General features: G+C 46.2%; 1 protein-coding gene and 2 pseudogenes across 1 annotated transcript in view; 2 read left to right on the plus strand and 1 right to left on the minus strand.

The window, feature by feature from the left end:
* Positions 1-1,983: 1,983 nt before the first annotated feature.
* The window catches only part of LOC136170656 (apolipoprotein L2-like), a 103,176-nt gene continuing 78,194 nt past the window's right edge, over positions 1,984-26,965 (plus strand). Inside the window, exon 1 of the mRNA XM_065939057.1 lies at positions 1,984-2,059. The gene's annotated coding sequence lies outside the window, so the exon portion shown is untranslated. The remainder of the gene's footprint in view (positions 2,060-26,965) is intronic.
* Positions 11,690-20,374, plus strand: LOC136164881 (apolipoprotein L2-like; annotated as a pseudogene).
* LOC136143852 (zeta-crystallin pseudogene) lies at positions 13,049-15,996 on the minus strand (annotated as a pseudogene).

The raw sequence follows: 26,965 nt of genomic DNA on the forward strand, positions 1-26,965 counted from the left end.
AGTGGAATCATACAATATTTGTCCTTTGTGATAGGATTTTGTTTCTTTTTTACTTCCTGTGGTAAAATATACACAACATAAAATTTACCACTTAACCATTTTTAAATGTACAGGTGAGTGGTTTCAAATGCATTCGTATACTGTGCAGCCATCACCACCATCCATCCCCATAGTCTTTCTTCCTGAAACCTGAGACTCCTCTTGACTCTGAGTCCCCTTCCCCCTCCCACAGCCCCTGACAACCACTACCCTACTTTCTGTCTTTATCCATTTGCCCCCTCTGCAAACCTAATAAAAACAGAAAATACAATAAATTTCTTGTGACTGTTTTATTTCACTGAACATAATATTCTCAAGGCACATCTAGGCTGTAGCGTGAGTCTGAATTTTCTTCCTTTTAAAATAATTTTTTAAAAAAGAACTTGCTTCCTTTTTTAAGTGAGTAATAGTCCGTGGTACATATAGACAGAATTTCTCTTATTTTTCTTTCTTCCTACTTTGGCTATTGTGACGAGAGCAGCCTGGCAGTGAGTGGCCGAGACCCGTTCCCTTGAGGTCACCTGTGCTGTCAGCCTGGAGGGCATCCCTTGTGCTCTGCCCCCTGGGGTCCACCTCCATCAGCAACTCTGATGACTCTAAAGCCCTCTGGTCACATGCTCAGTCTGAAGCTCCCTACTCACTCCCACTGATCCTATAAAAAGTGACGAGGACAGGCAGGTGGGTCGCTGTAGCCATCCTGGGGTACTTCTCTTGTGATGTTGGGGTTAAGTGGAGCCCAATTTTATCATCATTAAATCTTTAGGATCTTGAAATGGGTGGTCTCAGCTCATGCCCCTGGGTTGAAGCCTTGCTGAGTCCTCACCTGATTTGAGTCTGCAGCTCCCATGGCTGCTCTCCCATGGACTTGTGTTTATTGAGCCCATGATGGACTGGCGTCTATTAGGCGTTCTCAGCAGAGGACCTTCATGACAGCTGGACACAGCTCCTCTGGGTTAGCTGAGTTCTGCATCTCAGGGAGGTTTTGCTTAACTTCCAGACAAACTCATGCTAGTGGAAGAGAGAAGAATCAGTAGGAGGGAGTTTACTGGGGGAAAATGATTTAAAGGAAAGAAAAACAAGGAACCTTAAACAAGGAGTTACATTTACAATAGGGAGTGACAACCTTGGTTCTTGGTGCCTCCCCTGAGTTGCTGGAAGAAAGCCCCCTCCTCGCCCCTGCCATCAGCTACCTTACTGCACAAATCAGGTCAGATTCCTGGTTTGTGTCCCAGGGTAATTGTAGAGTGTGGTCCTCATGGAGTAACACCCATCACTCCTCTGTCCCTCCCTCTAAGATGGGGAAGGTGGCCATGATGACTAGGGCCGTTTTCTGGGATGAAACAGCCCTGAAGGATGGGCAGGTGTGCCTCCATGGGGGGTCCAGCCCCACTGCTCCCCCTTGTGGTTGGGGCAAAAAAGAAAAGTCCACCAGGACTCTCAGGCTGTAGGACCTTTTCTTCTGTTTCTTTATCTGAAAAATGCAGCCAACATGTCCTAGACATGATGTGAGAGTAAAACAGGAAAGGTACGGACAGAGCCTGCACAGAGCGGGGCTAATGCTCAGGCCTCCATACACTTTGGCTCTTTGCTCAGGAACCAAGCAGAAAATAAGACTGGTTTTCTGTTGTTGACTTTTGAGTTGCCAGATCACTAGCCTTCCTATAAAGGTCCTCCATTTCGAGAAAAGGAACTGTGCACCTAATAATCCAGGGTAGGAAAGAGCAGCGTGCTCTCAGCCCTTCCCACAAACTTTGCATCCATCAAATGACCTTAACCACCAAGGCTGGGCCTCCTCAGGCGAGTTGCTAGACCTGAAGGCACTAGTTCTGTGCCTGTCAGCAGGGCCAAGTCTAGAAGGACTTGATCGAAGGAGTGGGGGTGGGCATGAAGAGAGAGGCTGAGGGGTGGCCTTAGGCCCCTCTCCCAGGTACCAAGGGAGCAGAGCAAGGACAGGGGACTCTGCAGGGGAGGTCCTGGAGGGCTTCTCATTGGAGGTGATGCCAGACTTTGTCTTTGCAGGGTGAGTATGATTTCTGCAGTTTCAATGCAGCAGGTGTCCCTGGCAGAAGGACCTGCATGAACAAGCCCTAGAAGGCACGGTGATGTGACCCTCAGCAGCAGCAGTATGACCCGTATGCGGTGAGGAGCTGGTGTGTTCTGGAACTGTGCCACGTGCTGGTGGCATGAGGGTGAATAAAGCAGGCAGGCTGGTGAGCCGGTGGGTGGAGAGGGCTGAGGGGGTGGAAGGACGGCCATGAGTAGGGGAGTGGTTGGCCAAGGGACTCACGGTGTGTTGATCGCAGGTCAACGTCAAGAAGCCGAGGCAGGGTGGGCTGTGTCAGAAGGACGTGGGATGTCAGGGCTGGGCTTGTTTCTCTAAGGAGGCAGCAGCAGGGTGGGAATAGTTTTGGGCGGGGCCTGGTCGGCAGAATGATGGTAACTTGAGCCACTCAGAAGTGAGGGTTTCACTTTCCCTTCTGGTTCTCCAAATATATCTGGGACCACAAGGTGTACGAGGTTTGTTGCAGAGACAGAAGGCGGCTGCATCTGCAGAGCTGAGAACAACTGGATCTTGTTCACACTCAGCCAGAGGAAGACTCCTAGGTAAGCAGGGGGTGGGTAGGACCCCCGCCCATCTCCCCATCCTCAGGGTGACTGTCTGAGCAAAGGGTGATCTCACTACAGAAGGAAAACGGAAGCTCAGGGAGGTGAGGTCATGGCCCGAGGCACAGGTTAAGCAGGGGCAGAGCCTGGATGTGGACTCAGGTGTGTCTGTGTTCCTACAAAAGCTTTCCTAAACCAAGATGACATAGAGCATAGACAATGTAGGTCTCACATTGCAGTTTACTGGCAGAGGGTATTCTGGAAAGTGCAGGATGCCCATAAATGGAAACACTCAGAAATGTGATGACACTGTCTATCAGAAAGAACTTTTATCAAGACAGACAAGGAAAACAAATATAAGTACTCCACTGCAGGTAAAAGAAGTGTGGTGCTGTGTCTTCATGAAGCTGGTTGCTTCATGTCCCAGTAACGGGTCCCACACCTCGTATTCTAACCAGGCTGTGCCCGGGAGGGTGGAGGGAGCCCCCGAGGCCCTGGAGCAGGAGGAGCAGCAGAGAAGAGACAGGACACCTGCCCAGTGCTGGGAGCTGAGGAAACTCCACACAGACAGACCCGCAACCAGGAAAGTGCAAGATTCCAGGGGGGCCTGGAGAGGAACTGGGGGAGGCAACAGGGGGAGGAGGCTTTGGAGTGGGAACTCTAATTACAGGTAACATTTCACCTGGTGAGGCAGGTGGAAAAAGGCACTGCAGGGGGAGGAGCAACCTGAATGAAGGCCTGGAGGCTGGGGGGGAATCAGAGTCCAGGGAGCTGGGAGTCCTCCAGGTCCCCGAACCAGGCCCTATGGGGTCAGGAGGGTGAGGACGACAGGAGTAGGAGCACCAGGAGGGCCTGGTGATGGGCTAAGGACTCTGAATCTGACCCTGCCTTTACCCCTCCTGTCCTTGCCCATAGAGTATGCGCTGTACCACATGGAGGGAGATGTTTGGTAGAATCTCTGTCTGCCCACAGGGAGGGGAGGGCTCTGTGTCTGGCCATGCGGTTGGGCAGGGACAGGCTTCCCCACAGTCCTCCCTTTTCCCAGAAACAGCCTTTCCAGGAAGTGACCTGGAGGCTAAAAGAGGAAGATACTCGCAATAGAAATCCATCAGAACGGAGCATCGCCCAACATCTACACCCAACTGAGGCCCAAGACAAGGGTCAGGGCCAGGACAAGAATGGGAGGGAAGGACAGAAGGATAAGTCAAGGGTCATGATGCATTTACAATTCTTTGGCCTCATCCAGGAGCTGGCCCTTCTGCTGGAGCCCTTTTCTTTCTGGCTTGAAGTTTCCTTCTCATGTTTCATGATTTCAATTGGCTGCCCTGGCTCCTGGGGTCCTGCAGCTTTGAGGCAGAGAAGGAGGCAGGGGAGCAACCAGCTCTCCTCTCCCATCTGCTTGCAGGCAGGCCACCTCTGTGAATACTCTCCCATCCACAAGGTCAGTGCCTCTAGCCTCTGCCACCAGGCACACTCCCTAGTGGACAAGCTGATGGTTACTCTTCCTGAGGGACAACCCTGGGCATTACAGAGAGAAGGTGATAGAAAGATAGATCCTAGGATGGGGCGTAGGGGAGGGGATTTGGGGAAGGCTCTAAAGATATGGGACAACTCTAGATTGGGTGCTGCTGAGAACAGGGGTCAGTTCTACCAGTGTGAGTCTCAGTAACTCCATCTGTGGAGTTGGGGACCAGAGTGAGGATAAAGGTGAAATTGGTAGAGAAGGAATAGTCATGCTTTTCAACCAAGGGAGGGGTGTTTCCTTGGTGGGGGCACATGATGCATGTTTGCTCTCTTCTTCACTCCTGCTCTCGGGGTGACCCTGTGTGAGGCTGGAGTTCTGTGAGAGCCTTTACATTCAAGAGGAAAAGAACATCACCCTGTTGTGATAGCAGGCCAGCTTTGGGATGTCAGGGGTTCTCTCTCTCTCAATCCTTTATAAACATTCCTGTGAATAAACAGAATGAAATATCCCCTCAGACTTCAAGACAGCTCTTCTTATTAAATTTATTTCATAACAAAATATTTCCTATTATACTTCCTCTTCTTTACATCATGAAAAGAAAAGAAAGAAAGATACCAGCTCAGTCCTGTCCAACTCTTTGTAGCCCCATGAACTGTAGCCCACCAGGCTCCTCTCCATGGGATTTCCTAGGCAACAATACTTGAGTGGGTTGCTGTTTTGCCCGATGTCCGAATCCCCGAGTGGGAAGAGAGAAGGCTTCTAAGACAATGCAATTTGCAAAAAAGGGAAGTTTATTACTGACTCGAGTCAGGGCTTTTTGCCGCAACCAATGCAGTGGTGCAGGTTCAGAAAAAAGCCCCGAGCCCCAGCTGTTACATAAATTTATAGGGTGAACATAAGCAGTTGGTAGCTGGCTTAAGCGGATTGGTTACATGTTTGCAAAGCAATTTTATTGGTACAAACTTTCGCTGGCTTTTATCAAACCTGGGCGTTCGCGGGCTTTTCAGCTCTCCCTTTGTTTCTTACTGGGCGCATATTGATTGGCTGGCTCCAGGTTCCCTGATGGGGGCGGGGAATCCCACCATTTCAGGGGAAACCGAAACCCAGGTCCGGGCCGCCTGCCAGCCCCAGCAGCCCCACAGTTGCCATTTCCTTTTCCAGGGGATCTTCCCGACTCAGGCACTGAACCCACATCTCTTGCATTTTTCATCTCCTGCATTACCACTAGTGCAGTTTTTAAACTTTATGTCTCCCTTTTTGGCCACACTTTATCTAAAGTCCTCTCATTTGATGATATTATGAACTCATGGCCTTTCACAGACTCAACAAGGCCCAATGAAATATATTTATAGTAACATTACCTTTTATTATTATTATTTTTTTTACTGTTATATGTGGGTGTCCCTTTTGACCACTTCTCTGATCATCTTCAAGAGCATCCTTGCCTCTACAGGAGTAGAGAAGCCAGCCTGTGGGTATCACCTCCCCTGCAAGGGACCTTCCTTCCTTTGATGGACAGAAGCCTGCCGGGCCAGCCGGAAGATTTCAGCGAGCAACACGACGCGTTCCTTTAGGCTAAGAAGTAAAGACACAGAACAGATGGGGTCGAGAGGATCGCTGCAGTCAGCGATGATTCTTTATTTCTCAGGGTTACATTTATACTAAACCAAGAAGAGAATCTTAAGAAGAGAAAATATTTTTCCATAAACATCACTTTGAGATAACCGTCACCAGAACCCTCTGATAACATCAAAGACATCCCGTTTATCTTAAGGGTGGTCGTGAAAGGCTTATCCATCTGTGTCATGTGTGCATTCAAGGCTTACAAATGTTCTTTAAGATTAACTTAGATAATAAATTCCAGAGAGGGGTGGCGGGACAGAGAGCTATGTCCGCGAACAGACCCTTGAGGATCAAGGCAGCTCCCAGAGCCAGCCTTTTGGTTCAGGCCGCTCCCCACAGAAGCCCATGGGTGCACATGTGGGTGGGAAAGATGCTGCTGGACAATATCTGTTTAAGGTCAAGTTCACTCTCATTATTCTAGTTTAACCCTGTTTTCATGCCTACTTTTCTAGAGAACTTGGTTTCATCAACACGAACATGCCTCCTACAGTGACAGTTGTCACAGCAAGAGTCATAGATTTCTTGTTGGCACATAATTCAACTGCTTCCATCATCTTTAAGGTGGTAATGCTAGAAACCATCCATTCTTGTGGGTTACTGATTACAATAAAGTGACTTCTGCTGTCTTAGGGCTTCCCTGGTAGCTCAGACAGGAAAGCGTATGCCTGCAATGTGGAAGACCTGGGTTCAATCCCTGGGTGGGGAAGATTCCCTGGAGAAGGAAATGGCAACCCACTCCAGTACTCTTGGCTGGAAAATTCCATGGATGGAGGAACCTGGTAGGTTATAGTCCATGGGATTGCAAAGAGTCGGACACAACTGAGCAACTTCACCAGTAGCTGTCTTAGAGTTAAAACAATAAAAAATCCTTAGTGCATATGGTTAAAAACATCAATTTCTACAAGGGGTTCTACTCATTCCTTCCCAAGGAAAAGCTATTTCTTTCAGTTCAGTTCAGTCACTCAGTCGTGTCCAACTCTTTGCAACCCCATGGACTGCAGCACGCCAGCCTCCCTGTCCATCACCAACTCCCAGAGTTTACTCAAACTCAGGTCCATTGAGTTGGTGATGCCATCCAACCATCCCATCCTCTGTCTTCCCCTTCTCCTCCTGTCCTCAATCTTTTCCAGCATCAGGGTCTTTTCCAATGAGTCAGTTCTTCTCATCAGGTGGCCAAAGTGTTAGAGTTTCAGCTTCAGCATAGTCCTTCCTATGAATATTCAGGACTGACTTCCTTTAGGATGGACTGGTTGGATCTCCTTGCAGTTCAGGGGACTCTCAAGAGTCTTCTCCATCACCACAATTCAAAAGCATCAATTCTTCGGAGCTCAGCTTTCCTTATAGTCCAACACCTCACATTGAAAGAACCATAGCCTTGACTAGATGGACCTTTGTTGGCAAAGTAATGTCTTTGCTTGTAAATATGCTGTCTAGGTTGGTTGTAACTTTTCTTCCAAGGAGTAAGCGTCTTTTATTTTATTTTATTTTTTCAATTTTGAGAAATTTTATTTGACTGAATTTAAATGAAAAATAGTTGCATGATATAACAAAATCCACAAGACTCTCCCCAAGTAAGCGTCTTTTAATTTCACGGCTGCAGTCACCATGTGCAGAGATTTTTGGAGCCCAACAAAATAAAGTCTGTCACTGTTTCCATTGCTTGCCCATCTATTTCCCATGAAGTGATGGGACCAGATGCCATGATCTTAGTTTTCTGAATGTTGTTTCAAGCCAACTTTCTCACTCTCCTCTTTCACTTTCGTCAAGAGTCTCTTGAGTTCTTCGCTTTCTGCCATAAGGGTGGTGTCAACTGCATATCTGAGGTTCTTGATATTTCTCCTGGCAATCTTGAGTCCAGCTTGTGCTTCATCTAGCCCAGCATTTCTCAGGTGTATTCTGCATATATGTTAATTAACCGGGGTGACAATATATAGCCTCGACGCACTCTTTTTCCAGGTTGGAACCAATCTGTTGTTCCATGTCCAGTTCTAACTGTTGCTTCCTGACCTGCATACAGATTTCTCAGGAGGCAGGTCAGGTGGTCTGGTATTCCCATCTCCTTCAGAATTTGCCACAGTTTGTTGTGATCCACACAGTCAAAGGCTTTGGCATAATCAATATAGCAGGAGTGGATGTTATTCTGGAACTCTTGCTTTTTCAATGATCCAACGGATGTTGGCAATTTGATCTCTGGTTCCTCTGCCTTTTCTAAATCCAGCTATTTCTTTAGATAGTTGATCAAGGTCTTTAAATTATATTTGGAGAAGGAAACAGCAACACACTCCAGTATTCTTGCCAGGAGAATTTCATAGATAGAAGAGCCAGGTGGGCCACAGTCCAAGGGCTCACAAAGAGTCAGACATAGTGAGTGACTAACACACACACAAATGTTGATATTACAACATTGGGAGGTGGAATCATGTGAGAATGTGCTCAGGATACAGGAATCTGGACTTGAATTCTGACTCTAGCACTAGCTGTGTGGTTTGAGTAAATTACTTAACCTCTCTGAGTTTCAGTTTCCTTTCTTATAGGATTATTGTGAGAATTAAAAGTAAGTGAATTCATACCAAGCAATTGGAAAGGTGCCTTGTGCATAGCGGGGTGTCATCAACCACAATCGCTAATTAGTATTAGGTATTGCATTTTTCATTTTTTTGACTTAAAAATTTGTATATTATTTATTTATTTCTTACTAGGAAAAATAAGGATTTCATTTACTTTTATACTTTTAATACCCTTCCCCATCTTCTGCTTGTATCTTTATTCCTCTAATTTTGTATCCTCTATTAGGAAGTGTTGCACTTGTAAACATTTTATTTACATATTTATTTGTTACACTCTCAACTGGAGCTACTATTTCTTTACTCCTAGCTTTGTAAACAATGCTTCCTTTCAGGGCTTCAGCTCCCAAGTTCTATAAGTGTATTTTAATTTTTATACTGAGTAACTGAATTGATAAATATTATATATATCAACAATACTTCAGTTTTAAAACAGCATCCAAAATAATCAAAATGGGAAAACCAGGACACGGACATACATTAATTTACCTTGGATTTTTTTAAAAAAACTTCAAGAAGAGAGTTTACATATTTGTGACATTTTAATACTTTTTTTTAGAACTCAGTTCAGTTCAGTTCAGTCGCTCAGTCCTGTTCAACTACTGTGACTCCATGAATCACAGCACACCAGGCCTCCCTGTCCATCACGAACTCCTGGAGTTTACTCAAACTCATGTCCATCGAGTTAGTGATGCCATCCAGCCATCTCATCCTCTGTTGTCCCCTTCTCCTCCTGCCCCCAATCCCTCCCAGCATCAGGGTCTTTTCCAACGAGTCAACTCTTCGCATGAGGTGGCCAAAGTATTGCAGTTTCAGCTTCAGCATCAGTCCTTCCAATGGACACCCAGGACTCATCTCCTTTAGGATGGACTGGTTGGATCTCCTTGCAGTCCAAGGGACTCTCAAGAGTCTTCTCCAACACCACAATTCAAAAGCATCATTTCTTCAGAGCTCAGCTTTCTTCACAGTCCAACTCTCACATCCATATATGACCACTGGAAAAACCATAGCCTTGACTAGACAGACCTTTGTTGGCAAACTAATGTCTCTGCTTTTTAATATGCTATCTAGATTGGTCATACCTTTCCTTCCAAGGAGTAAGTGTCTTTTAATTTCATGGCTGCAGTCACCATCTGCAGTGATTTTGAACTTATACCAAATAGCTGCACATGCTTCTGGGAAGATCTTTAGTATTTCCTGATGTTTCTAACTGGCTTCATTTTCGCCCTTGCACTGCTTTTCTTCAACATTTGCTCCATTTCTTTACAACTGTGCCTCATGTGATACCGAGTCCCCTGTCCCCACAGACTCTAGACTTCTTATCCCATTCTGGGCTGGTTTCTCTCTAGGTCTGCTGCGCGTCCAGCTGGGATCCTTGGATTTCCTTCCCACTGGGTTGATGTTCCTGATTCCTGGATCCCACATCTATCTCTCTCATGGGTATCCTTTATCTTCCTCCTTAATTAAACAAACACATAATCTAATTTTTTCTTGCGTCTCATTCTCAAGTAATTTCTAAAGGTCTGGTGGCTGCTGTGAATATGGGATGGGATGTGGGGTTGGTCAACTTGTCCCCTGCTCTCCCCTCAGCCTCCCTCTCATCTTGCTCCCTCTCTGGGGCTCTGCCCAGCAGACCAGTCTTCTCTCCTGTGAACATGCTCCCTGTTTCTCTCCCTCTCCTGCACTCCTCTTTATTCAGCTATCGCTTCTCCATCCAGTGAGTCTTCAAGCATTTGTTGAACACTCTGGTCTCCTGTTGCCCCTATGCTTGTTTTTATTAACAGCAGAGGAAGAAGAGGGAGGTTATGATTCTTGACCCAGTGAGTGGGGTGGCCAGTCTACCAGGGGCAAGACCTCTGACCTTGGCCAAATCATATAACTTCTGTACTTCAGCTTCCTTATGTGTAGATGGGAATACAATGTACACATATCAAATGTTAATGGAATAACATACAAGTTATCATATGTAAAGTTTCAGAGCCAACACCAATGCAGAGCAATGACCACAAACACAAGTCACTCTTATCCGAAGCTGTTATTATACCTGTAAATATCTTTATTATCATTTCAGTCAGGTCTCAGGAGGAGGAGTTGACAAAGGCTCTTTTGCTTTCTTAAAAGAGTAGCTAAATGTAATCAACATCTGCTTTCCTTCCTCGTCTCTCGTGGCAAGATAATCACATGCAGAACCAAAATAAAATTTTTATATACAAAGACCTGAGCTTTTTTTTTAAAAGACCACTGAGAATGGGAAAGTCTGAAAGGATGTACATCCTCATATATTATGAGTGCAAACATAAGTTATGACAATTTGTTTGCATAACAACAGGTATCAAATTTTATGAAATTTATGAAACCTATGAAATAGGTACGAAAATTTTTTAGGTATTGATGCCTTGTAATTTAGTAATTGTACTTCTAGAAATAGCTTAAGGAAACAGTCTCAGATGTGAGTGAAGTTTAATACAAGGAGAATGTTCTTTATTATTTACACAAGGTATTAAAGACAACCTAAACTCCAACAGGGGAGGACAGCAGGGGAGGACGGGGCACCATTCAGGGTCCTCAGCCACACAGGGCAAGGATACAGGAAGTGGGCTGGGGCTGGTGGGACTCCAGGCCCTTGTCAGATAAAGGCTCTTGCAGAAGCAAGGAAGACCTGGGCTGTCAGAGTTGCACCACCAGGAATTTTGTCAAGGCAGACTTGAGCCTTGGGGGCAAGACATCACTTTAGAATGAGAAGAGTCATTTACCAATAAACATATATTCGCAAGTAATTATTTTCATATATTAAATGGAGTAGAGCATAGTCATCACAAACTGGAATCTGGATCAGAAAGACTTGGGTTGAAGTCCAGGCTCTGGCACCAGTGTGAAAAACTGGGCTGACCTAAAGTTAGATTAGTTTCAGGAGCCTGCAAGTCATAGACACTGGATCAACATCACCTATTGCCAGTTAGTAACAGAGTTGCTCCAACCTCATGTAATTTCCAGACTATTCCTTCCTATCTGTTCTTCTGTTTCTGGTTTTATTACTCCTATAACTTCACAGATGGCTGTCTCCTCTGTGATTATTTTTCTCCTCGTACCCCAACAGGATAACAGGACTACGACTTGGAGGAAGTTGGACGGAGATGAGGAACTTTCCCTGACTAGTGACCTACAGAGCCCAGGAGACAGAGAGCCACACTGGGTTAAGTCCCCGCTGGCACTGGTGGCCGTCCCAGGGGAACCCACCAGGGACCTCACCATTCCCTGATCCCTGCAGGCACTGCTCACTCGTGATCGAGCCCACAGTCTGTTTTCTCTTCCTCAGTGGTAAGGTCACACCTCCTTCCAGCCTGACAGAAACAAGGAGGTGAAGGGAGATCTCTGAGAGCCCGCTGCTGCCATCATGAGCTCAGAAAACCTCGGAGACCGCTCAGCTAGGCCGCTGCCTCTTTTCTGGCCAGTTCCTACATGTGACCCAGAATTGAAGGTGGTTCCTCCAGGCATAGTTAACCTACAGAGGAATCAAGAACCAAGAAGAGGAGGGATAAGCTGCCAGTCTCTGCTAGAAGTGGTAACTCACAAACACACAGGCCCTGTATTCTCTCTCTTTGTGTGTGTGCAAGTGCTCATCTGTTCAGTCCTGTTCAATTCTGTGTGACCTCATGGACTGTAGCCTGCCAGGCTCCTCTGTTCGTGGGATTTTCCAGCAAGAATACTGGGAGTGGGTTGCCATCTCCTATTCCAGGGGATCTTCCCAACCCAGGGATTGAACCCACAACTCCTGTGTCTCCTGCATTGGCAGGCCAATTCTTTACCACTGTACCACTTAGAAAGCCCTCGTTCTCTTTCTAAACATTGAAATTGTAGATTCCTGAAGACATCTAAATCCTAGGATTAGATAATGATTTCTGGAGGTTTGGAAGTCCAAGATCATCAAAGTAGTGGTGGTTTCAGATGAGAACATTCCACATGGCTTGCAAATCCTAACTGCCCTCTAACTGTGTCCACACATGGCCTTTCCTCTGGAGGAGGGAAGAGGAAGAGAGAGAATCGGTGTGTGTAGTCACTCAGTCGTATCCAACTCTTTGCGACCCCATAGACTGCAGCCCACCAGGCTCCTCTGTCCATGGGATTCTCCAGGCATGAATACTGGAGTGGGTTGCCGTGCCCTCCTCCAGGGGATATGGAGGTTCAATGCAGGGATTGAACCCAGGTTTCTCTGGCCTTGCAGGCAGATTCCTTACCATCTGAGCCACCAGGGAAGCCTTCTGCAGGGGAACATCCTGACCCAGGGATCGAACCTGGGTCTCTTGCATTGACAGGAGGATTCTTTACCACTGAGCCACCTCTCCTGCGTGAGAATCTGAAGTCTTCTTTTCTTATAAGGACAACAATCGTATTGGATTCAGGCCTCACACTTATGACTTCATTTTACCTCAATTGCCTCCTTAAAGGCTCAACCTTCAAATAGTCACTGGGGGTTAAAGCTTCACCATATGAATTGGGGGCTGAGGGCAGGAAAAGCAGGTCCATCCATGACCCAAGTGGCTCTACCAACAGTGCCCAGGTGATCACTCCCCAGGAAGATGAATTTTAACAATTTATACTAAAGAGCATTTTTTTTAAAAAGAATTGTTCTAGAATTTATTGCAGTTAGCATTTTATGATAACAAGAGCAGATCATTCTTAAGGCATCAACTGTGTTTATTAATTTAAATAAAAATAAATGATCCCTGTCACACACAGATACAATTCTGTGAGGCTACTTCTGTGAGCTGTGAGCGAATCCAGTATCCTTGACCTCCAAGGAGAAGACTTCAATCTGAAGCCAGAGACAAGGCTGGATCACTCAGAGTTTCTTTGTAATAGAGTTTCATTAAACTGTAAATGGGGTAGAGAAAGTTTCTAACATAGACTTCAGAAGGGGACAGAAAGAATGTCCCCTTGCTAGTTTTTAGCAAGGCGTTATATACCTGATCAGTTCAGTCAGTCAGTTCAGTGGCTCAGTCGTGTCCGACTCTTCGCGACCCCATGAATCGCAGCACGCCAGGCCTCCCTGTCCATCACCAACTCCCGGAGTTTACTCAAACTCATGTCCTTCGAGTCGGTGATGCCATCCAGCCATCTCATCCTCTGTTGTCGCCTTCTCCTCCTGCCCCCAGTCCCTCCCAGCGTCAGAGTCATCTCCAATGAGTCAACTCTTCACATGAGGTGGCCAAAGTATTGGAGTTTCAGCATATAATTGATAGCAAGTTACTAATCAGATTTTAAAAATGCCTCAGACAGAGTGCTGCACCAGGCTCCTCTCCCACAACATGCATTGTGAGAGAGAATGGCACAAGGGGGCTCACCTCTGGCCATAAAACAATTGACATGAATCTTGAAGAAAGCCAGATTTCCAAGAAAATGAATAGCTACATTAACACAGCTGAAGAAAAACATTTCCATGAGAAAGACACGTTGGTTAGCTCAAGGTTTGAGAAAAAGTTAAGTTCAGGGTGCACCAAGTGTCGTCATAGGAACACAGGATTACAAGGAACCTTTTAATCTCATGGAGATAAGGGGGAAAAAATGTCTGCCACTAACAGTTTATTTCCTCCTGCCACTTGGGGACCCCTGTCCTTCCTCCCTGACTGTCATCCTTTATTTCTCCCCTTTTCATTTAGGAGAATATGGCTACTTGGGAAAAGGGTGGCAATTCTGTTCACACTGCTTTGAGATGGCCAGGGACACAGACCCTAAATGGTTGAGGCAGCATGTTCTGCTTAAACTCATATTGAGGATCTTTGATCCAGGAGGCCCCAAGTAATAGTTGGAGAAGGCTGTGGCACTTGGAGGAGCTTGAACAACCATTTGTAATTTAAAAGCCTTCATGCAGTCAGAAACACGTTGAATCAATCAATATATATATATTTGGAAACTATGCACCTGATGTGCTAAGTCACTTCATTATGTACGAATCTTTGAAACCCTATGTACTGTATGTAGCCTGCCAGGCTCCTCTGTCCATGGGATTCTCCAGGCATGAATACTGGAGTGGGTTGCCATGCCCTTCTCCAGGGGATCTTCCTGACCCAGGGATCAAACCCACATCTCCTACATCTCCTGCACTAGCAGGCAGATTCTGTACCACTAGCGCCACCTGGGAAGCCCAACTATGCACCTAGTGTCATATCATACCAGAGATAAGGCTGCTGTCCTCAGAGAGTACATGGATCCTTGGTAGTCAATGATTAACCTAGTGAATAGCATAAAATACTGGGGAATATTGGAAAACTAACAGATTTCTCTGGACATTGTTTATCTTGCCATTCTGAGAGACCTATAGATCTAGATGAGATTAGTTTGGAAAAGGGGTCTCACTTAGTTCAGAGAATTGTCAGAATCCAGTATAGTTCTGGGCTAATCAGAGACTAAAGAACCTTTGTAAAGAGAACTAGGCTTGGGAATCAAGCAGTCCTCTTTTGAATTAGCATGTTTTAGTCAAAGGTATGAAATTAATGATAAGAATTAGTTAGGAATTTCTGTAATGTCCTCCAATGCCAAGTGACCACTAACATCCTATTTCCCACTACTCCTTGATGAGAGGTAGAAGGCATAAAGAGTATTGCCAGCTATAAAATAAACTGCACTCCAATGCTTGTGAATCCTAAGATAAATATTTTTTTAAATAGAAGAAACTCACTGAATCAAATGATTGCTAAGCAGAACAAATGCAGTCTACATAAAACTAAAGTTAGAAACCTCTTAATTACACAGAAAACCAATGGAAGAATTAATGATTTTAAGAGAAGGATAATTTTCCCCATAGCCCCACTGGTATGAATGATGTCTTCATGAGCCTGGGCCACCTTTCCCAGTGAATACTGGGGACCTATTACTGGTCTCAACCAACCAATTTTCATTCTGGCTTGGAGGGCTGCTGCAAACTGCGGAAATTCCTCCTTGGAGGATGAGTGGACAGCTACTCTTTTATACTAGATTTCTTTGTCATGAATCCTGGGGTTTATTTCAATAGGACCTCTGCTGCCAACAACTATTACTTGTCCTCCATGTGACAAAAAATTTAAATCTTTGCTAAGATTTATATTAGCAAACATTTCAATAATCACATCAACTCTTTTTTCAGCAACAGATTTCTTAATTTTATCAATATAATTAGCTTCTTTGTGACTAAACAGTTCGTGAGCCCCATTTTGCAAAGCACTCTTTTGTCCTTCCTTCAGTAGTAGCTGGCCCAAAATCTTTAAGCCATAAGCTCTAATCATTTGGCTTGCTGCTCTCCCAGCTCCTCCACTAGCCCCAGAACACTTCCTCCAGCTTTCACACGGACACTGTGGAGCAGAGCTTGATAAGCTGTAAAACACGATATGCTGATGGCAGCTCCTTGTTTAAAGTCCAGTATTTGGGGGAAGCATGTGAACAGTGTGATGGGCTCCCAGAGCATACTTGGCGTAACCCCCAGAGGTTGTCCTGGTAGTAAATGTCACCTTTCTTGAAAGCAGATACATTCTCTCCAGCAGCTTATACTATCTCAGCCACATCTCAGCTAGGAGTATAAGGTAGAAATGGTTTTATAATGTGAGTGCCAGAGTGAATATACGTCCACTGGGTTTACATCACATGCTTGGACTTTGTTAGAATGTAGTGGTCTTTCAGAATTGGTATAGCAACATCCAACTGGAGTTTCAGCACTTTGGGTCCACCAAGTTAAAAAACTCAAATAGCTCTCTTCAGCTTCTATTGCCATGGTGATCTAGATACCTGTTCTAGAGTGGATGGTCAAAATCTGTGAGCCCTCCCCCAGGTTACACAGGGTTAAAAAAAAAAAAAAAAAGCTACCCAATACCATTTATGATCCACCACAAAATCTTCTGTGGTTTCCCAGTGACTCAGACAGTAAAGAATCTGCCAGCAATGTGGGAGATCTGGATTTTATCCTTAGGTTGGGGAGATCCCCTGGAAGAGGGAATGGCTACTCACTCCAGTATTCTTGCCTGGAGAACCCCATGGACAGAGGAGCCTGGCGAGCTACAGCCCACAGGGTCACAAAGGGTCAAAAAGGACTGAGCAACTAACACTTTCCCTTTTTCTCTTCACAAATTCTTCTAACCTTATTCACTTTCCTTTCATCTAGATATTGAGATCTTCTTTGAGCAAGTCACTGAGTGTCTCTGGGACATACTGAGCAGGGAGGAACTGCTTCTCCTGCTGACTGAATTCCTGAGGAAAATTGAGGCGAAGGCTGGTTTGTCCAGGTAAGCTCCACAGGTGTATCGGTGTGTCAGGAAGGTCACCCACACCCCGCGGCACCAGACTAGATTTCTCCTAGCAGGCACACCTCCTCCAAGCAGGACCCTATGGTGAGGGTTGAGGATGTTCCTTCTCAGTATCTCATGAGGAATGTTTCCTCCATGTCGTTTGCTGGCATTGAACAACCTCAGGTTGAGAAAAGATGAAACCAATAAGGAAGAGGCAGATTATGTAATCTTGGACTAGTTACTGAGCTATTGTCTGCCTTCGCTTCATCATCTGTTCAGTTTTATTTGTGAGGATACTGAGCTCTTGCATGCAACGATCTTCCCATAATGACTGATACAGAGTAAGTATTCAATCAATATTAACATTTAAAAAGCTTGTTGGGAAGAGTTTTCTTTCTGGAGATGAGAACCAAGCAGAATTTCCTTTGGGGCAAGTCAGAAAATCCTGATGCCATCATTGATTACTCGGGCTTCTACCTAGATAGAGCCTTTCTAGTCCCCATCTTAGGAACTGTACCAACCCTGCAGGATCCTGCTGGCCCACAAAGCAGAGAGGCTGGAGAGAAACTGGGTGAAGCTGATGGGATCCTGGATCTAGCCCTGCCCAGCTCCTGGGTTCTGGGCTTATGTATTAGAATTTCAGACTTGCATATGTCCAGTGGGAATAGTAATTCAATCTGATGGACTATGGTGATGTCCTCAGAGCGAACTGCAGGGTCAGAGGTGGGGAACCAAGTGCAATCATCTCATCCAAAGGCCCAGGGAGGCCTGGACCAGGGTCAGACCCCGGGGTCAGGGTGGAGCAGAGGGTCCAGACTGGAGGACTAGTAGGCAGGCTTGGGCAGCATACCAGGACTAGCGTGAAGAGAGTGGGCCTCGAGGACACAGAACTGAAGAAGCTGTGACCCTAGCAGAGGTCCCCTGAGTGGGAGAGGGGACATTTCTTCCCTCCCTGATGGGATCCCCTTATGCTGGGCTAGAGGGCCCTGGGTGACCCTGACGGCACACTCTGCCTGGGACCTGGCTTCTCACACCATCTAGGACCCTCTTCTTGTTTACGTGGAGTCCCCCTGACAGTGGGAAGGCCATGTGGCTCAGTGAACCCTCCAGGGTCACAATGAGTGGCTGCGGCTATGTGTCATTTGAGGGATTGTGAGGAGACTCACGCATCCCCTCCCAAGAGGAAAACACTTCCACCGCTAGCTGTGCAAGTGCCGGTCTCCTCAGGCTCAGCCATTCAGATGGGTGTTTCCTCAAGTCTCTTGAATCTTTAGGGTTCCACAAAGTTGCACATGATCTTGGGATGCAGGCTCATGAAGCTGTCACAGATTAACATGTGACCCCTGAGAGGTCAGGGGCGCTGGGTCAGGAGTCAGTGAGGTGGGCTGGAGAGTCCAAGAGGAACCAGCAGCACATCTCCTGATCTCCAGGCCGCTGGGGCAGTGGACGGATTCAGGGACCTGCTGCTGGGAAGGCCAAGGACACAAGCCATAGAAGACAGTTGATGGCAGACTAAAGGACTGTTAAGGTGCCTTCTAGTTCTGACCTTGGAGTTTTGGGGTTGTTTTTTTTTTACAAATTCTAAGTCATAGAGACAGCCAATCTGCAAAGGATGAGGGCACAGTGCCCAGGACTATACTTTCATCTGAACCAATGGAAAATTTAGGGGATTCCCAAAACCCCCCTCAGGTTTGAGAATTCCCTAATGAACAGACAGGACTCACTGAGAGCCATTATGATCCCAGTGTATCACGGGAAGCCTATGGGTTTACATCAGCCACAGGGCAGAGTCTGGGCAGATTTCACCCCCGAAGCTTCGATTGTCCCCAGGATGCGTTACTGTTCTGGAGCTCGGTGAGTGGCAGGGCACAGGGAACACTGCCTGCCAGGGACACTCACCCGTTTAAAGACAAATTACCCTGACTCGTGGTCTCCAGCCCCTCCCAGAGGTCAGACAAATGTCCTAGAGTCCAGCTCCTCCAGAGGCCCCATCACATGTCTCCTTGTCAGACTGAACAGTGGCCAAAAGGTCCAGGCAGATGAGGACACTAGTATCAGCCAAAATATTCTAGGGACTTAGAGACCACTTCCCAGTAACAAAGAGCAAAGATCAGGTTGACTCCTCAGTACACACTGCTGCAGCTGCTGCTGATAAGTCACATCGGTCGTGTCCGACTCTATGCGACCCCATAGGTGGCAGCCCACCAGGCTCCCCTGTCCCTGAGATTCTCCAGGCAAGAACACTGGAGTGGGTTGCCATTTTCTTCTCCAATGCATGAAAGTGAAAATTGAAAGTGAAGCCACTTGGTCGCCACTCGGTCGTGTCCGACTCTTAGTGACCCCATGGACTGTAGCCTACCAGGCTCCTCCGTCCATGGGATTTTCCAGCAAGAGTACTGGAGTGGGGTGCCATTGCCTTCTCTATCACTACACACTGAGGCCCTTGAATGCAGGTTTTCTGCTCTAATCCCACTTCTCTTCGTTTCTCTGCGGAGTTCCCACTCACCAACTCTTTCGAAGTTCTGGTGTTGACCTGCCTCTGAGATGTCTCTACCAAATACATTTTTTTTTGGCTGAGCCACAAGACTTGTGGGAACCTCGTTCCCTGACCAAGGACTGAGTCATGCCCGAGGCAGTGGGAGTGCAGAATCATAACCTCTGGACCACCAGGGAATTTCATCAAATATCTCTCTTAAGTTACTAGTATCCTAAGGTGACTTGCTTAGCTGTTAGAGAATTGAATAAGTATATGGAGCCTCTACAAGGTATAAAACCTGTGTTTAATGTTGAAAGAGGAAATTTTATGTTTGTAAATTTGTTTTCTAATTGATTTATAGTACTACCTCTGTATTTATGCAGAATAGACATTTGGGAACCTATTTTACAGACAAGCAAACTGCCTTTCTAAGTCCTTGACCTTCATGTTACAGGGAAGACATGAATGCACTACATGAATATCTGAATGAACTGAAAAGAGACTTGTCTGGGAGGGACCAGGAAACGTTCCCAAAAGAACAGCTGGACAGGAGGAGGTTTCTGAGGAAGTTTCCTCGGGTGACTCAGCAGCTGGTGGAGCTCATAAGCAAGCTCCGGGAGCTTGCAGACAATGTAGACAAAGTCCACAGGGACTGTACCATTTCCAATGTGGTGACCCACAGCACCGGCACTTTATCTGGTGCCCTGACCATCCTTGGCCTGGCTCTGGCACCCGTGACAGCTGGGGCCAGTATGGCACTCTCAGTCACTGGGATAGGGCTGGGAGCAGTGAGTGCTGTGACCGCTGTGTCCACCAGCATCGTGGAACGTGTAAGTAGGTCATCAGCGGAAAACAAGCCAGTCAATTGATGTCAATTGATGTCCAGAAATGGAAGGTGCTCCTAGAGGTACTCAAGAGCAACCCCCACATTGTTGTCACAAGAGAGAAATTGACAAAAGCCAAGAAACACCTTGAAGTAAATATCCATGCCGTGGAGACAGGTGAAGCCAACCCTGACTCTGCAGCCTATGCAAACATCCTTGTGAGCCCTGGAAGAATCTCAGCCCCAGCTCTCCAACAGGTAGAGGCAGGTTTCAAAGGCACCGCTTCGGCAGTTACCAAAGGAGCCCAAATCGTGGGTGTGGCCACTTCAGGTGTCTTCCTTCTGGTGTATGTGGGCTTCCTGGTGAAGGAATCAATGCACCTGCATGATGGTGCAAAGACAGTATCAGCTGAAAACCTGCGGCAGCGGGCCAGGGAGCTGGAGAGGAAGTTGGAAAGCATCTGCAAGAGGACCCAACTCCACCCATGTTTTCCGGAGGCTCCGACTGGTCCTCTCATTCCTTCCTGAAGACGTCAGCAGTCATGGCCATCACCTGCCTGACCTTCGGAAATGTGAGTTCATTCCTTCAACAGTTCTTCCTCAGTTCCTGGAGAATTCCCATCCTGCACAGACTTCTCTGGGCAGGTTTCAGGCACCGGGTACAGAGCCATTCAGTGTCCCCCCCCAATCTTCCGGGAGCCCCTAGAGCTGGACCCCATTGAGTTCACTGTGCGGCTGATGCAACTCCACGGTGACGCGTGTCAGGTGAGAGCCCTGTGGTCCTGAGCAACAGAGACTGAGTCTGGCTGAGTGAGCGCAGAAGAGCGTGCACTGGGAGGGAAGAAGCCCAGGTCAGAGAATAGAAAGACGTCCCCAATGTTCACAGTTCAGGGAGGACAGAAAGCAGGACAGGTCCCCCTCCAGGATCCCAGTCTGGCCCCTGAGGTCCCGTGAGCAGACGGCTTAGGTCCAAACACCTGGAATCTCATTGTCAAGTTCCCAGGAGACAGAATAACTTGGGCCTGGGGACAGTATCTTGGACTAATAGTTCAGGCTGAAGGATGAGGAAGATGAATGAGTAACAGGGACCCAAACCCTGGGGGAAATTCTCAGAAAGAGAGGCTCCAGATTTAGTGCTTCCTGGATGCACACATTCCCTCTTCCCAGACCAACAGAAATGACTCTCCTCACACTGTTCTGGGTCCAACCACCCCACACACAACAGTAAGTGCCTCGCCCACTTCCCCAGCTGGAGACAAACACGAATCAATGCAACCTGCTGCATCTTACAGTGATGTCAGGGGTGAAGGGCTCCTGGGGGATGCCAGTGCTTCTCCTGCTCCGTTGGGCTCCCTTCTCAGTATTCTGCTTGTATGTTATGTATGTGCAGGCAGCAAGGAGGTGCAGTAGAGACCCTGGCCTCCAGGAACATTGCTCCCCTGATACCAGTCTTCATTGGGATCTCACTCCCTGTTCCTCTTTGCTGCAGGGAAATTCACACCTGGGGAGCCTGGGCTGGGCCATCGCTGTTTCATCACCATCACCTGGGTCCTCATCAGGTCCTCACTGCCCCTCTGAGAGCAGCTGGTATCACCCCCATGGAGAACAGGAGGAAGCTGGGCCCAGGGACCAGGAGAGTGGCTGAGGCCCCTGCCTGGGAAGGGCCATCCTGGGTGGGCCCTCTGGGTGCCTTGAGCCTCCTCCCTGATCCATGTTGAGCTGATTGGTCGGGAGAAGGCAGGGTGTCCTGTTCCAGGAGGAAGTGAATCAAGCCTGTGGTGTTTCTGTAGCACAGCTCATCCTGGCCCGGGGCAGTGTACCCACCCCCCTGGAAGCCCAGCCCATGCAGCTGTCTGTCCCCACCTGCTGTCCTGTCCCACGTGGGGAGACGGGCAGGGAGGTGTGCTGCACACGTGCGCCCGCCCCCCAGGGCCTGCGCGCCTCTGGGCGGAGCCTCTGCTGACAGTGTCATGTGTCTCTCATGCCTCGGTCTGGGCATCTTTAACATCCTGCTCCCATCTCTCAACAATGCCTGGAAGTTCATATTAACTTGTTCTTTTCCAAAGGGTGCTGTCCTGGACCTCACACCAGTGATGAAGCTGAGTCTGGGCATAGCCCTCCCTCCAACGATAGGGACATTGTTTTTGAAAGACAGCAGACGTGTTATGGCCAACCATTCTTTAACCTGATACTTAAAGAAGCTGTATATTTCATTATGAAAACATTACAACCAACAGTTCAGATTCAGGAAATGGGGTAAAACCTAGAGAAGTAAAATAATCCCCCCAGTAAGATTATTGGACATCTCCCTACAGCGCAGCTATGTTTTTAGAAGCAAACCTCAAACATCTTGTCATTTCTTCTGTACATACTTAAGTTCATCCCTATATTTCAAAAAGGTCTTTGCCTGGTGGCCAGATCCTAAAGAATCTGCCCGCAATGCGGGAGACCCAAATTCATATCCCTGGGTCAGGATGACTTCCTGGAGAAGGGAAAGGCAACCCACTCCAGTATTCTTGCCTGGAGAACTTCATGGACCGAGGAGTGTGGAGAGCCACAGTCCACGGCTTCACAAAGACTTGAACACAACTGAATGACTAACACTTTGCAAATGTGTAAGTTCACTCTGCCCATATTGTTGGAATTTAGGCTCTTGCAGCTTTCTTCATTTTAAATAATACTGCAGTGAACATATTTGTGTATGAAGTTTTCCCTCATCTTTGATGCTGTTTTTCTGGGGGTGGGCCCTGCAGATGACATTGTTGGGGTAAAGGGAATGAGCGCTTCAAGGCTCCCTGTTTTTGACCCATCCCCGCCACCCACTGCCACCCGCCCCAGGTGTCCCTGCATGATGAGTGTGGGATTAAGCAGTGAGAAAATGGAAATTGGGATGGGGGGGGGGAAGGATTTGCCAAGGGACTCACGGTCTGTTGGTGGCAGGTCTTCTTTCATGGAGCCTAAGACAGAGTGGACAGTGTCAAGAAGGGCATGGAATGTCAGGATTGGGCTTCTGTCTCTAAGGGGGTCAGATGGAGGTGGAAATAATCGCAGGGTGGGGCTGGTGGGCAGGTTGTTTGACTTGAACCACTCAGAAGTGAAGGTTTTACTTTCAGTTTTGCTTCCCAGAGTATATCTGGGCACAGAGGGTGTGTGAGGTCATTGCAGAGACACACAGCCAGTGGCTGCATCTGCACAGCTGAGAACATCTGGATCTTGTTGAGACTCAGCCAGAGGAAGACGGCTGGATAGGCAGGGGAGAGGGACCCTGCCGATCTCCCCGTCCTCTGGATGAATGTCTGAAAAAGCATGATGTCACTAGTTGACAGAAGGGAACTGGAAGCTCAGAGAGGTGAGGCCATGGCCACGGCAGCAGGTGAAGCAGGGGCAGAGCCTGGATGTGGGGGCAGGTGTGTCTGAGGGCTTCCTCCCAATGGAGGGTCCCTGAACAGAGCAGAGGGAGAGTGGCACCCATCCCGATGGGCTCTGCTCAGGACGTGGACCCATGAGACATGAGCAGTGAGACCAGGAGGAAGGTGGGTATTGGGGGTGCTCAGTACTTTGGGAAACTGCAGGAAGCAGAGTGGGTGGAGGAGGACAGGGGAATCAGAGCCTCCCTCCTATGGCCTGGCCTCCTTGAAGCTTCCCCCAGGGAGTTAGGTTGGGGCTGATTGGGGAAACGGGATTTTTTTCAGTTACAAGGAATCAAGGTTTGTTGAAAAACCCTGCCTCTGAGTGCCAGGCTCAGTGCCAGGCCCTGGGGTACACTGCAGCCTGGAGAGAGACACGAAACCAAGCGGGGAGTCGAAGGACATTGGCTTCCTGTGTTCCCTGGGCCCTCTGCTCAGGATGTGGGTGGTGGGACGTCCTGTGTGGGGAAGATGGCCCTGCTGGAAGAAGCGGGAAGGGCTCACTACACAAGGTCCACATGCAATCTGGGTGTGACAATATTAAGATGAAAAGTCAAACTCTACAGACATTAGTATAACAGGAAGGACATGAGCTTAGATCTATGTTTTTTATCAGCAGAGACAATCCTAGAAACTTTGGTTTTGGTTTTTTTTTTTTTTAGCAAGGAAAGGTGGAAAGAATTTATTTTTTAAATATCTCAATTATGTTCTGACCAGTACGGGCTAGAACAGGGCTTTATATTACTTACTATTAACTTTTACCTAACTTTTTCCATGATGATGATCAGGATCTTTTTATTCTTTTTAAATTTTTAAAAAATTTTATTTATTTATTTTCATTTATTTTTATTAGTTGGAGGCTAATTACTTTACAATATTGTAGTGGGTTTTGTCATACATTGACATGAATCAGCCATGGAGTTACATGTATTCCCCATCCCCATCCCACCTCCCACCTCCCTCTCTACCCGATCCCTCTGGGTCTTCCCAGTGCACCAGGCCCAAGCACTTGTCTCATGAATCCAACCTGGGCTGGTGATCTGTTTCACCATAGATAATATACATGTTTCAATGCTGTTCTCTCAAAACATCCCACCCTCGCCTTCTCCCACAGAGTCCAAAAGTCTGATCTGTATACCTGTGTCTCTTTTTCTGTTTTGCATATAGGGTTATTGTTACCATCTTTCTAAATTCCATATATATGTGTTAGTATACTGTAATGATCTTTATCTTTCTGGCTTACTTCACTCTGTATAATCGGCTCCAGTTTCATCCATCTCATCAGAACTGATTCAAATGAATTCTTTTTAACGGCTGAGTAATATTCCATGGTGTATATGTACCACAGCTTCCTTATCCATTCGTCTGCTGATGGCATCTAGGTTGCTTCCATGTCCTGGCTATTATAAACAGTGCTGTGATGAACATTGGGGTGCACGTGTCTCTTTCAGATCTGGATTCCTCAGTGTGTATACCCAGAAGTGGAATTGCTGGGTCATATGGCAGTTCTATTTCCAGTTTTTTAAGAAATCTCCACACTGTTCTCCATAGTGGCTGTACTAGTTTGCATTCCCACCAACAGTGTAAGAGGGTTCCCTTTTCTCCACACCCTCTCCAGCATTTATTGCTTGTAGACTTTTGGATAGCAGCCATCCTCACTGGTGTGTAATGGTACCTCATTGTGGTTTTGATTTGCATTTCTCTGATGATGAGTGATGTTGAGCATCTTTTCATGTGTTTGTTAGCCATCTGTATGTCTTCTTTGGAGAAATGTCTGTTTAGTTCTTTGGCCCATTTTTTGATTGGGTCATTTACTTTGCTGGAATTGAGCTTTAGGAGTTGCTTGTATATTTTGAGATTAATCCTTTGTCTGTTGCTTCATTTGCTATTATTTTCTCCCAATCTGAGGGCTGTCTTTTCACCTTAATTATAGTTTTCTTTGTTGTGCAAAAGCTTTTAAGTTTCATTAGGTCCCATTTGTTTATTTTTGCTTTTATTTCCAATATTCTGGGAGGTGGGTCATAGAGGATCCTGCTGTGATTTATGTCGGAGAATGTTTTGCCTATATTCTCCTCTAGGAGTTTTATAGTTTCTGGTCTTACATTTAGATCTTTAATCCATTTTGAGTTTATTTTTGTGTATGGTGTTAGAAAGTGTTCTAGTTTCATTCTTTTACAAGTGGCTGACCAGTTTTCCCAGCACCACTTGTTAAAGAGGTTGTCTTTTTTCCATTGTATATCCTTGCCTCCTTTGTCAAAGATAAGGTGTCCATAGGTTCGTGGATTTATCTCTGGGCTTTCTATTCTGTTCCATTGATCTATATTTCTGTCTTTGTGCCAGTCCCATACTGTCTTGATGACTGTGACTTTGTAGTAGAGTCTGAAGTCAGGCAGGTTGATTCCTCCAGTTCCATTCTTCTTTCTCAAGATTACTTTGGCTATTCGAGGTTTTTTGTATTTCCATACAAATTGTGAAATTATTTGTTCTAGTTCTGTGAAAAATACCGTTGGTAGCTTGATAGGGATTGCATTGAATCTATAGATTGCTTTGGGTAGAAAAGCCATTTTGACAGTATTGATTCTTCTAATCCATGAACACGGTATGTTTCTCCATCTGTTTGTGTTTTCTTTGATTTCTTTCATAAGTGCTTTATAGTTTTCTATGTATAGGTCTTTTGTTTCTTTAGGTAGATATACTCCTAAATATTTTATTCTTTTTGTTGCAAAGGTGAATGGTATTGTTTCCTTAATTTCTCTTTCTGTTTTCTCATGGTTAGTGTATAGGAATGCAAGGGATTTCTGTGTGTTAATTTTATATCCTGCAACTTTACTATATTCGTTGATTAGCTCTAGTAATTTTCTGGTAGAGTCTTTAGGGTTTTCTATGTAGAGAGTCATGTCATCTGCAAAGAGCGAGAGTTTCACTTCTTCTTTTCCTATCTGGATTCCTTTTACTTCTTTTTCTGCTCTGATTGCTGTGGCCAAAACTTCCAACACTATGTTGAATAGTAGTGGTGAGAGTGGGCACCCTTGTCCTGTTCCTGATTTCAGGGGAAATGCTTTCAATTTTTCACCATTGAGGGTAATGCTTGCTGTGGGTTTGTCATATATAGCTTTTATTATGTTGAGGTATGTTCCTTCTATTCCTGCTTTCTGGAGAGTTTTAATCATCAATGGGTGTTGAATTTTGTCAAAGGCTTTCTCTGCATCTATTGAGATAATCATATGGTTTTTGTCTTTCAATTTGTTAATGTGGTTTATTACATTGATTGATTTGTGGATATTAAAGAATCCTTGCATTCCTGGGATAAAGCCCACTTGGTCATGGTGTATGCTTTTTTTAATATGTTGTTGGATTCTGTTTGCTAGAATTCTGTTAAGGATTTTTGCATCTATGTTCATCAGTGATATTGGCCTGTAGTTTTCTTTTTTTGTGGCATCTTTGTCTGGTTTTGGATTTAGGGTGATAGTGGCCTCATAGAATGAATTTGGAAGTTTACCTTCTTCTGCAACTTCTGGAAGAGTTTGAGTAAGATAGGTGTTAGCTCTTCTCTAAATTTTTGGTAGAATTCAGCTGTGAAGCCATCTGGTTCTGGGCTTTTGTTTGCTGAAAGATTTCTGATTACAGTTTCGATTTCCATGCTTGTGATGGGTCTGTTAAGATCTTCTATTTCTTCCTGGTTCAGTTTTGGAAAGTTATACTTTTCTAAGAA

The sequence above is a fragment of the Muntiacus reevesi genome, chromosome 1, assembly GCF_963930625.1.
Source record: "Muntiacus reevesi chromosome 1, mMunRee1.1, whole genome shotgun sequence".
In the NCBI taxonomy this organism is placed as follows: domain Eukaryota; kingdom Metazoa; phylum Chordata; class Mammalia; order Artiodactyla; family Cervidae; genus Muntiacus; species Muntiacus reevesi.